We start from the raw sequence: 13,027 nt of genomic DNA on the forward strand, positions 1-13,027 counted from the left end.
TAACAGATGTAGCGAACGTAGCGAACATAACAGATGTAGCGAACATAACGGTCGTATCGAACATAACGAAAGTAGCGAACAAAGCAAACGAAAAAGCCCTTGAAGGCTCCCCAATGGACATTTCCTCTCAGGGAGTCCCAAGAACTGTTTGGTCCGAAAACGCCTAATGTGAAGTGAAATTTAAGAGGGGACACCACATTACATACAGCAAAAAGGTAGCCTATTACTCTCCAAATAGCAAAGCCTCAACACAACCATCAGCCATGTCATCATGACCGCTTGAGGTTCTCCACTGCTCAGGCCAACACTATTATTAGCCTGCCAGAGCCAGAGAGATACGACCATCAGGTCCACACTGTAATTTAGCATCTGTTGAACACAGCTGCTGCTGCCACGGAGGAAAACCCACCTGCAGAGCCTGGCAGCATCGCCATGCCAAGCAGTTAGAGAGGCCATGAAGGAACTGTAAAGTCGCAGGTTTCATTCTGAAATAAATGTTTGTAGATCAACAGACACGTTTCCTGTTGAAGGGTTTACAAGCTTTACAAGTATATGGATTGGCCCCCATTCAGCAGAACCTCATTGAAAAGGTTTTAGAAAACCAGAGATTAAATATAAAGTGCACTGAGTTTTGGTTTGTGGTTTCAACCAAGCAGAAGCTGCAGCTGAATGCTAAAGACAGTACGGAGATGCCTTAGGACGTGGCTTCTTTAATGCCGACCAATAAATGTTGAAAAACTAACCCTGGACTATTTCCTGGTGAACTTTTTTTATTTTTATTTCATTGAAAAGTGTGTGGATTATCTGAAGTAACCGGGACATTGTTTCTGGAAAGATTGATTTTGAGAAAGCTAAAGCTAATACATTAAAGACATTTGTTAATTATGTAACTCTTCTTGGTTGGGCTAAGTATAGCTATGGTGTAACTAAGCTAAATAACAAACTATACGTGACTATATGAAAGTACTAAGTTGAGGAATACACAATATAGTAGTGCATTGTGTACTCATTATAATGCCGGGTAAGACTGCCACTAAATGCTTGAAAGTTAAATCTAAATTTGCTTATGAGTGCAGTAAATGCATGAGCATAAAAGTAGATTAAATAAAAGGTCTAGGAGAAAGTGCAACTGATTTGATTTCCTGCTCAGACATCAGATAAACTCTCTTCATATCTGCTGCTCCCTTTGGAAGGACAATGAGTGTTTCTTTGTATTTGTGTGATAAACACAGTGGAAAACCATCCGACCAGCATGCACAAATACTGTACACTCGAACATACATGCTGAGCTTTTTACATACACAAAGAAACGGCAGTCTTGCCATGTGGCCGCGGGGTAGAGATAGCTGGCTCGCTCCTCACATGGTGCCAGTCCTCTCAGAGAGTAATGAGGCCAAATGGAAATGCATTAAAAAGCAGCTCGGATCATGAGATTAGATGGAGGAGGGAAGCAAGAGGAAGCAGCAGCAAATAACCGTCTGAGGCCACGTCCACGTGAATACAGATGCATTCATAAAACACTGTTAATGTATCGAAGACTTTGTGTCCAGATTGATGTGTCTGAGCAGCACTTTAATGTCTTCTTTGTTTTAAGCCCCACTAACACCCACTAACATCTGGCTTTTGTCTTTAGTGGGAAATGTTACAATCGGCATTCTTTCCCAGGATGAATATTTATTGGCTCCAGCAGTGATGGAAGCATAGGACGCTAATTTTCATTTTTAAAAATCTTTTTTTTTCAGTGAATATATAATAAAATTAAATCAACAATGAGTTTGACAATTTTTTAAAATCTTTTAACGTCCAAAACATACAATTAATATGCTTTCCTCAAAGCCACCGGACTCCATTGACAGAAACAGTCATTTTAACTCGCTGATTGTGAAAAAACACAATCTCTTGACAGAAACTAAATAAAATGCATCAAAGCCGTCTCTGTTAGTCTTTCCACTGTTCCAGCAATCAACAATTCTGGTTTCAGAGTTTGAAAGAGAGACTGAATCAGTAACATATATATAAAAAAGTAACCGCGGTAGCAGTTTTACTGTTCACTAACCCGATGCCCCTGAGACGTAGAACGTGACACACTAGACCGGGAAACAAGTGTATCGTCTGTATTTGTGGAAAAGGGGATCTGAGTTCAAAGGTGATCATCTGATGCATTACCGCCACCTTCTGTAAAGCAGTATGGTTGAATGCATAGGCGATTGAGATCGTCATGGTGTCAGCATGCATGTATTCAACCGTGCTCGTCTGATCAACAAACAACATCTGAATCGACCCCCCGATTACAACCAATAAACCTCCGCTCACTCCTCTCTTTCCAAGACTGAGCGAGGTGAACGGCGTTGCCTCGGTTGTACACTCTGCAGCTCACGTTACCGCAGTTTCACAAGCGTGCAGAGAACTACGGTGGCCTTCAGGTAACGTTAAAACTTGAAAGTCTATCTCTAGAGTCAGTGTTTGGTTTGTCCGTTGTGTGGAAACATGGCGGTGCAACATGGTGGACTCAGTGACGTACCGCTCCCTTTGTAGATATGAAGGACGTATTCTAGAGTAACGATTCTTTGTGTCTGTCCACACAATGTCTTCTTGCCCGATGCATGCTGGGACATCACATCAGAAGCAGCAACATAAGCAAAAGTTGACAGTAGAGATGGGTTGTAATGTTCATATCAGGGCTGCATCTGTTTATTTCCATTATGTACTATTACGTATACATGTAATATTAATTGATTACCGATTTAAAAATTGTGGAGAAATGTAGAATTTCCTAAAGGACACGGTCAACTTGCTTACTTTGTCCAACTAATAGTCCCAAAAACCCAAATATATATCTGACAAAAATGTCTGCAAACATTGCAATGTAAAAGTTGCATGAATATTTGTTTTTGAAAAGGTTAATCACCTTTCAAAATTGGTGCAATTGTTAATTGTCTTTAGATTGATCTCTTTATTTCTAATTGATGAATTCAATAAATGGTCCAGTGTTATGTTGTCACATCAAACAAAACTCTTCACACATGTAAATTAAGATCAACAACCATTTAACAAGAGAAAATGCTGAGAATCAATCGTTTGAAATGTATCATGTTGTCACCAAACAACTTAATTAAAGGCAGATGAATTATCACATTATAGTATTTGCCCTGTTTTAAACAGCCAACGAGTTAAATACAGAGAGTGACCTCAGGAAAATGCAGCGACAAAGCAATAAGAGCAGAGCTACCAGAAGGTATGGGGGACGTGGATGAAACCCAAGAATGGCAATCCATCACTGGGGGAGGAGGGGAGGAGGGGAGGAGGGTGATTAGCAAGCTTGGACTGTTAAAAAACAAAATAAAACAAAAACAGAACCACTTCCTGTCCTCCAGGCTTTCAAGGAGAGTCTTTTGTACATAAAAGTGCTCTTCCCTCCAGCGTCTCTCTGTATCTATCACTCAGTGCCCTCCTTCCAGAGGTCCAGCCACAGAGGAGCAGATAAGAAGGCCCAGGTTGGTTAGACGAGGATGCATTTTCAAATTAGTCCGATGAGAGAGGAGAGGGTCCTGGTGAGTAACCTCATCAGGCAGAGCGGTGCCACGGCTTGCTCTTACTCTGCCGGCCTATCAGCCCATCTAATTGTTCAAAAGAAGAGGCCTGCTGTCCAATTGTATGACCTCATATTTACTTACTGGTTGAGCCAATCATTGTCCCCCCCAACACGGCACAAATACTTTAACTGGTGTCAGAGAGTTAAGAGACTGTGCAGTCATGACCGTAATCATTTACACCTGATTGATTTTTCGTACAATATATCAACATGACCTCGATCATTTTTACGACTTAGAAAAAGATTACTTCATGTTGAAAACATCATTCAGCAGCCGTAAAACAAACCAGTGTAAAGCAGGTCTGAGCGTCTCTGAGGTTTTATGACTGCGATAACTATGAATCATGGGAGTCAATGCTTGTGACCTAAATGATCAGGGCTATACTTTTCCACATACAAACTTAATAGAAACACTTATTTATATCTTGAATATTGTTTCTAGCTCTGGGGAGAAAAGACAAAGTAGCATCGTTCTCATTGGCCCTTGAATCAGCATCAACACATGACTGACTGGCTATGCTGGGACCTCCAGCTGTGTTGGGTAGTGATGCTCAGTCTGGCTCTGCTGGGATGAGAGCAGTGTGTGTTCGAGGATGGTGGAGGGCAGGCAGCACCTTTAACTCACATTACCAGTGGAGATGAGGGCAGTGTGTGTTGTCACATGTGTGTGAAAGGTTCCCTGTGTGAGTTTCTACGACTGGGTCCCCGTTTTGTTTGTCTTGTGAGCAAACACGAGGACGCACATGTGCACGCAGAGCAACGCAATACACAGTCAAACGCTGTCGCAGTGTTACGGTGATCAACAGGTGGCGGTAACACGCCAAGATATGCTGCAATGCGCCAACAAAGGAGACGAATACCAGCGAGTTAACACGGATGTAGACAAAGATTTAAAATGCTTTGTGAATGTTTTAATGAGCTCTTTTGAAATCGCCTAACTGGTAATCGCTTGAGAGGCGCAGCATTTCAAAAAGCAAAAAACAATGTCATCTCTTGGTGACCACAAAAAAGTAACCCTGGGTGCTCTGTTCAGCGCAGAATGGACGCTCAGCGTCTCGTCATGCTGCTGCCATTTCAGCATAGCGTAAATATGCGACGCTCCAATTGCAAAGAATTTAGCCTGTCCTCAGGAAAAAACACTTCGGTGGACACGTCCCCTTACTTATTTATGTATTTAGTCCCACAACCAGCAGTTTCTAGTCACACAAACATGTTTCTAGTCACGCAAACATGTTTCTAGTCCTGCAAACAGCTGTTTTATAGCCACACAAACAGCTGTTTCTAGCACTAGAACCTGTTGTTTTCTAGTTCAGCAAAAGGCTGCTCTAGTCCCCCTTTCAATTTTAACAGCCCCCTCAGTCAACTTCATTCTGGCTTTGGTGTTGGACTAAAACAGTGTTCCTTAACTCTTCAATAGTAATATAGGTCTATATCTGTTTCAATGCATATGACCCCCACCTCCTCCACAGTCCATAGTTCAGGGGAAACTTCAAGGGAAGCACGCTTATGGTTGAAACCGAACCAACATGGCCGACTGCACAATGAGTGACTTATCCATCTGGCTCAGAGGAGAGAGGGAAGATGATGGGAGGGACTCCCATCCTCTCTCTTTAAAAGGACAAAACATGTTTGTGTTTTTTTACTGGTGATGAATTTGCCAAACGTTGCATTGTGTAAAATGTGAAAAGAAACTTTAGTGAAGCAAAACCAAAGAGAGAAATTCACAGAGAGAGAGAGAGAGAGAGAGAGAGAGAGAGAGAGGGAGAGCTGGTGTTTCAAGAGGCCGTCAGTGGAAACCTGAGGATGGACCTCTGTGCTGGGGGAGTATCAGTAATGACTGAGCCCCTGCCATGGGACACACACATACACACACACACTGCTGCCCAATCAACATTTACACTGCTGGGTTTGAACTGTTGTTCACAGATAAAACATTCAATAACACGTTAGGAATTACCTTAAAAATCACTGAATTCAGTTTCCTGGAAAAGAGGCCTGGGAGGGTATTAATACGTCTTTAATACTAAAGTCTCTGATTGCTGGCTGTCAGGAGACGTTACACACCTGAAACGTTCAAGTGTGATTGTTGTGACGGTGGATTGTGTTTCAGTCAGCAGCACCATCGCACCTGCAGGAAACACCGTCGCTACCGCTAGCTACTGCTAGCTACCGCTATGCTGCTTATCCACAGCAGGTCATTTTAATTCCATTAGGAATGATTCTTATATAACGCTGGGAAGTATGGAAAAAGTGTGATATAATAATTCCAGCCCACAATGTCCTGATGGTTTTTCATCGTACGTTGATACTTTGTCCGTGAAACAGGAATCAACCATGTGGGTTCTCTTCCCCTCTTTAGCTTCACTGCTGATGCAACTATACCCGGTGGTTCTTCTACATGAACATGTGTCAAGCAAAGCAGAAACATACCGCTGCTCGTTGTTAAATAAACTAGAATATGGTTTGATCAAGTTTCTTAATGCACATTTAAAATCCCAGTTTACACACAAGATGTCCAATAAATTCAGTTAAATGATCTCTGTCTTAAGTTCTTGGCACAGAAACCAACATTTCAAAATGTCTGTTTGTTACGTCTTAATATGAGAAAGATTTACATCTGACATTTGCATCCAAATCTTTTATCGGTTTCAGCTTCACATATTTAAACATAACATCGTAATATGTTTTAGTGCGCACTGAGGTCATGAACTGTATTACAGTTTAAATGTATTAAATTCATCTAAATTAAATTTAGCAGCAGTAGATACAGAAATACTTCTTATAATATGTGGACACACCAATAACGTTAATAAACTTTGAACTTATTTTGATATAAAGTGAATTTTCTATGGCACATAGTGTAGAAACACAGTTTTCTTGCAGTTTGACTAGTTGAAAACTAGTTTCTGTATATATGACCCACAATGACAAACGTTTGGCCGTTCCAAAGCATCAGCATGAAAACAGAAGTTTATCTGCATAAAAACGTCATGAAATATGACTACATTCTCCATTAAAACCAGTGCTAACAAACAGCAAACTCTCTTGGGTTTCGTGTTTTTGTGCGACGTCCGTTAGCTTTCTGTTGTTCTTGTGACGATGCTGTTCGGTAGTTCCGCTAATAATCTGCTCACGTTTTAAGTGTTTAGTGAACAGAACCCGGTGAACTGTGCCGATCCCTCGACTGTCCACCGACTCCCGCTGAGTCTCAACTCGACCTGTTGGATGCTCGATGGACTTTAACGGACGGAGCGTCGCTGCATCTCTCAGCGGTGACATCATGGTTTCGGGCTATTTTAAAACTGACTGCAGTGACCCTTCGCCTTGGAATGAGGAGGGGTTGCCCTCTCCTCTCCTCTCCTCCTCTTCTTTCCTGTTGTCGTCTCCTCTCTCCTCCCTTCCTCTCACCCTCTCACATCACCTCCTCCCTTCGCTCTCCCCTTCCATCCTGTCCTTCACTCCCTTTTCTTTCCTTCTCTGCTCTTGGTGTCCCTCTTCCGCTCCAAAGTATTAAACATATGCTTTGGGGAGATCTAGGAGATTAGAGCCAATAATGCAACGTATTCTCATACAACGGTTTTATGACATCTTACGAAAAAAGTTACTCCTCAATTTTTGTGCGTTTTCCTACAAAAGTCCAGCAACACAAGTCAATTTCATGCATGCAGTCCTTTCAAAGCAAACTTCTGTCCTCAAAGGAAACAAAAGAGTTAAGTTCAGGCAACTAAACTACTTGGTTAAGTTTAGAAGAACATTGTTGTTTGGTTTTAAATAACTATGGAAGCACCGTTACTGAGGTGCGGACGTTACTCATTGATCTCCTGGTTTGACCGATCCAACTACAACCCGCCCTGTGTGGGTTGTTTTGCGATCTTCATACTTCCTGGTTCAAGATTACATGGATCACATGTGACTTGATTTCGTGGGATATCGACGAATTACAGCACTTTCACTTTCTAGGTTTAGCTCAATGCTTTATGGGATTAGCCTGCCCAACTAATAGTTAGAAGCACCAAAGAAGATGAATATTAATTGAATCTCTGTGCATTCAGAGAAGTAAGAAAAGACAGATTTTAGATTTTAGAAATACTGAGGTCATGAGTTCCCGTAGTAACCCCACCACAAAGTACGAGACACCAAAAGCTCTGCATGTCTTCAAAGTCTATTTATTTAACTATTCTGTTATTCTGTAAGTTTTATCCCCTTACACACATCCTCACTATTGACTGTATACATGTTTAGTGAAGTAGTTTTTATCATCGTCTTCATAACTTATACCATATAATACATGGAAGTAAGGTTACGGATTCTTTAGCATGCTGCTGTTAAAAATAACACTGATTAGATTAATAATACATCAATATATAAGCAGGGTTTATATTATTACAGTAGTTTATAAACCTTTCCTTAAGTTAAATGTAGTAATGCATCCAGTGCATTGTAGGTTGTGTTTTGCTTGCCACAGTACAACTCCGTCTTCAGAGTCTGCAGCACTTATTTTTACGCTGGTAATTCTAAATTGTGAGCAACAAGTCTGTGTTGAAATCAACAGGAGGAGAGCTAGTTAGCTGTTAGCTGTTAGCTGTTAGCAGCGGGTGGGAATAATGGAGCTAGCGGCTAAAGCTAACAGAGGTTGCATTGAGAATTCTAATGTTATGATGGTGGAAACAAGCTTATAAACATTATAAAATGTTGTTTTTCGAGAGAAACCTGATATTTGAAGGAGATCTTTTTACAGCAATATAAAATAGATTTATTAAAAAATCCAAATTTCAATGTGATGGAAAAACATTTGTTTGTTTGCTGTTCAAACGTGTGACAGAAGTGAAAGACTAATTCTAACAAAGGTGTCGCTATTGTGCAAAATCATCACAAAATGCTTTTAAAGACCTTTGTAAAATAATAAGTACGGCAAATAACATGTGAAATCAAGTCAAAGGAAAGAGTTGGGTATAAAAACATTTAACCAGCAGATTCAAAAGGTCTTTGTAGTTCTGTGTATGTTGACTGAGGCCCCGTCAGGCACTAGGACCCAGGGGCCTTCCCCCTGGTGCCCTCCGGGAGCACAGCAGGATTGAATGACAATAAACTGGATGAGATACCGGATGTGCCGAATCTGACCCCAACGGAAAGACTGAAATAGACACTGCAGACCAGCAAGTCCAGGCAGGGGGAGTGGGGGAGGGAGGACGAGAGGCAGTGAATGAGTGAGGGACGATGATACTAATAATGATAACAATGAAAGTGGTGGAGCCAGAAGTAGAGAGAGGGAGATAAGAGAAGTCTAAACAAGAGAAGGAAATGATTTGACACCAGTCACGTGTCAATCCACTCGACCCGTCAAGATCACAAACGATAACCATCAGAACCATCGGCTCGTGATGTTTGATGATTTAATCCTGGTTTTGGTACAATATGCTCTCTATCCAAGCTCATCATCATCACCATATTTCACAAAACATAACTGAGTATTTAGTGTCACATGTTGCTGGACTTTTGTAGGAAAACACTAAACATGAGGAGTAACTTTTCATGAGGTGGTAACTGTTACGGCCTGGCTCAAAGTTCTGACAAGTGAAGCCAAAGCTTCATGTGTTAAAGCTGCATTCTCTCTAGTGTCCACCAGGGGGCGACTCCTCTGGTTATATAGAAGTCTATGAGAAAATGACTCTACTTCTCTCTTGATTTATTACCTCAGTAATCATTGTAAACATGAGTTTATGGTCTCAATCTCTAGTTTCAAGTCTTCTTCAATACAGCATGATGTTCATTTAGTACATTATCGTCCATTTAGAGTCACACAGACCATAAAGCAGGGGATGCTTTAGGGCGGGGCTACACGGTGATTGACAGGTCTCTACCAGAGACGTATATACGGCATCTCTACGTCACTCCTCCTCAGTCCAAATATGGTCACTTCCTGTTCACTGGTTATATAAAAGCAAGATTTGCGACGGGCTATGGTCGTCAGCTGATCCATGTGATTCTGGTTATAAAAGCTCACTCATAAACATGCAGTCCACTCTCTTCCTTTGCTGTTTTGTTTGCTTCACACGTTTCCACACATGCTTTCTTCACTGATTACTGATATTTAATGTTAGTTTGTAAATAAATGAGCTGCTCGTCTGGTCTCAGCTCAGTCTTGAGTCGGACTTAAACTATACAAGAATAGTTTTTCTATGTGCAGTGTTCAGGGAATCACAGTATCACAAGTGGAGGCGGATCCACCGAGCATTTACAAAGCAGTGATTCACGATGGTGGTGTAACAGGTGGAGGATTTAAAGTCTATTCAATCCCTGAAGCACCTAAAAAGTGATCAGAACAGAAAGAGAAACGCAACTCTTTTAAAGAATTATTCAGCTCAAATTGTGAGCACAAATTTCTAAAAAGAGATCCGTGTCAGTGAACACTTGTACTTTGCCAAGGTAATCCATCAGCTGTGTCATATTGAGAAGCTGATTGTTACACAGGTGTTTGTTATTGGGCTGGTCCCAATAAAAGGAACCGTTTTATCAGATGTGGTGAGTTTTAAAGGAGCGCAACATGAAAGACCAAGATTAGACAGAAATAAGTCTTTGCTGCGCTTAGAAAAAGTATTTTAGTTCAACTCGTGAAAAGAGAACCAAAGTGTAGCGTTTATATTTTAATCTATATATTATCGGCTTTCACACCCGTCTGCAGAAAGACTTAAAGGTCCTATTTGAACACACGATGCACAGCAGACAAACGTCTTTTGTGGGAATTTTGTCTTTTCTGCATAAAACCTTTGTGACCAAATTTTGAGAGAAAGAAGTCTTTTTGTGTGCATGGAAGACGAAAAATGAGAGCGAACACTGTCTGTATTGCGTTGCTGTTTTCTTGTGTAATCCAAAGTTAAAGTGACATTTTTCAAAAAACAAACAAAACATACAAAAAATAAACCTAAAGAAAAGGTGCTGCTGTTGTGGAAGCGCACTTCCATGAAAATCCCACTTGTCAGCGTTTTGTCCTTTTCTTACTTAGTAAACGACTTGAACAATTGTTAAATAATCAAAGTAGTTGCCAAACTTTTCTTGTCAACCGACCGATCGAGAAATCAAGAACTGGCAGAGATCTCCAGCTTCCAATGGGGAGTTTCATTTTTACTACTTTCTGTTCACGTCAATACAGTTGAGTATTGTTTCTTGTGCCATCTAGTGGCCTCTGGAGGAACTACACCATGAGACGTTTGTGCAAACGGTCTTGACGGTTGCTTCCCGTTAAGCTAACTGCTGTCTTTTTTCTTTCCTCGTTTAAGCGTGAGCGTCTCTTCCTGCACGTTTTTTACAACTTTTACTTCGTCTAAATGTTTGGAAATGAAAAATCTTTTATGAACTTTAAACACAATCACAAACAAAGTAAAAACTTTCTTTGAAGAAGACATTCCGTTCTCTTTCTTTGAAGTTGGAAGTCCAGGCTGCTTTTTTACAAAGTGTTTTTACTGTTGATCTCTGTTTCTACAAGTGTGTGGTTCTACAGTGCATTAGTCAACGCATTAGCACACCCCCCCCCCCCCCCCCCCCCCCCCCCCCCCCCCCCTCCCCCCACCACTACCCCCCCCCGTCCCACCCCAGCGGAGATGGGTATTGACATTCTGCATCCGACCTTGAGGACAATCAATCCCAACCCCACATGTCCCCCTCACACTCACACACACACACACACTCTCTCACACACTCTCTCACACACACAGCGACAGCTACGACTGATGTTCACCGGTGAATACGAGTGTTTTGACGTTGGGAGGAATCCTTCAGATCTCTCCACATAAAGTCAGAGAACTTTCTCCAAAAGTCAGTAAAAACACTTCTAATGTGCAGACTTTCTGTCAACGTGACCAAATGAAATCAAAACGCTTCCAGGGGCGAAGCAGATTTACACGATTATAAACCCATCCTCCCTGGACGACCCCCCCCACCCCCACACACACACACACACACACACAGACACACTCACCCACCCAACAGCCAAGATGGAAGAATAAGAAATCCATTTAAAGCTTCTCACCAGCTGCATAATTGAACACCAAATCAAAGAGGGAAGAGGAAACACGCCGGATGATCTGTCGTATGTGAGCTGCAGAGGAGGTTAAACCAGGTCGCCCTCTTGTGTTTCACGTTTCATTCGATCTTATGAGTTTGGACTTCGTCCATCTCCGCTTGACAAGATGCTTTGCCAATTTATTCACAGAAGAAAAAGAAACCAAAACTTTAATCTAATCTCAAGACCAAGAAAACAAGCAAAATGTGCACAAAATCTTTCGAATGTTACAACAAAACAAAAAAAGTTAATTCCAAAATTCTGAACATCCTGCCATCTGCATCAGGTTCTATCACAGAGACATGCTTCATCACCTGCTTCATCACCTCTTTCATATTCCCCTAAAATCCCTGTTTTATAAAGCTGCACAAACCTTTTCAGTAATTCCTTATTTATGAAACTTTTTCTTTCATCACAAGGTCACGCAGAGCATCAATAGTTCACCAGCAGAACGGGATGAATTCATGATTACCTCTGATTGGTGGGAGATCCATCCTGCCGCGGCGTGCTGGGGGCGTCCCGGGTGTCCGTGTGTGTGTGTGTGTGTGTGTGTATAAACGTAGAGTACTTATAGTACGTCTATGGAACCCAGTGATGAATTTATCTTTACCTTAATATATGTTTATGATTTCTTGTGAAGCGTTAATCTTATTTCACGATGTGGTTCACCGTTCTTTGATGTCCAGCAACAGTATTCTATAAGATCAGTGCAGCTGGGTTGTCTTAAGGGTGTGTGAGGCTGGGAGGATGCTCTCCCTCCTCCTCCTCCTCCTCCTCCTCCTCCTCCTCCTACTCCTCTTCTTCTTATTCTTCCCAGAGCTCCAACCGGAGCGCTCTGACCTCCAACCGGTCCCGTTTTCACGTTCGCTGCGTCGGAGAGCTCCTCTCTCTCTGTCCAAGTTGTGAGGACATGCGAGCAGCAGAAACAGTTTAATTCTTCAGCGTGCAGTTTTCAGAGAGAGTCCAGGAGCAGAAGTATCTCCATGCAGAGTGGAAGAAAAAATCAAATACTTGCAGCAGCTCAATATTTTGGGGTTGTAAAAAGAAAAAGTGCATCTGGTTGGAGTGAGAAGCTTCAGAGATTAAACACTGAACTTTAGAATAAAATCTTCTGTTCCCGTCCTGGAGTAGTTTCCTCTCCTCTCCCCGAGAGATGAATGACTGAGAGCTCTCTCTCTCTCTCTCTGTCTCTCTCTCTGTCTCTCTCTCTCTCTCTCTCTCTCTCTCTCTGTCTCTCTCTCTCTCTCTCTCTCTCTCTCTCTCTCTCTCTCTCTCTCTCTCTCTCTCTCTCTCTCTCTCTCTCCCGCTCCAGTCCCCCCTCCCCTCTCTCTCACCCCTCCTCCCTCTCCCATCACTGAAATCAGTTCACTTCTGCT

At 41.9% G+C, this 13,027-nt stretch overlaps 1 protein-coding gene across 1 annotated transcript in view; it reads right to left on the minus strand.

The window, feature by feature from the left end:
* Positions 1-12,792, minus strand: part of LOC116398130 (protein sprouty homolog 3) — a 15,962-nt gene extending 3,170 nt beyond the window's left edge. Inside the window, exon 1 of the mRNA XM_031874191.1 lies at positions 12,124-12,792. The gene's annotated coding sequence lies outside the window, so the exon portion shown is untranslated. The remainder of the gene's footprint in view (positions 1-12,123) is intronic.
* Between the last annotated feature and the right edge of the window lie 235 nt (positions 12,793-13,027).

This window comes from Anarrhichthys ocellatus, unplaced genomic scaffold (assembly GCF_004355925.1).
Source record: "Anarrhichthys ocellatus isolate YVR2014 unplaced genomic scaffold, GSC_Weel_1.0 scaffold78, whole genome shotgun sequence".
Taxonomy (NCBI): domain Eukaryota; kingdom Metazoa; phylum Chordata; class Actinopteri; order Perciformes; family Anarhichadidae; genus Anarrhichthys; species Anarrhichthys ocellatus.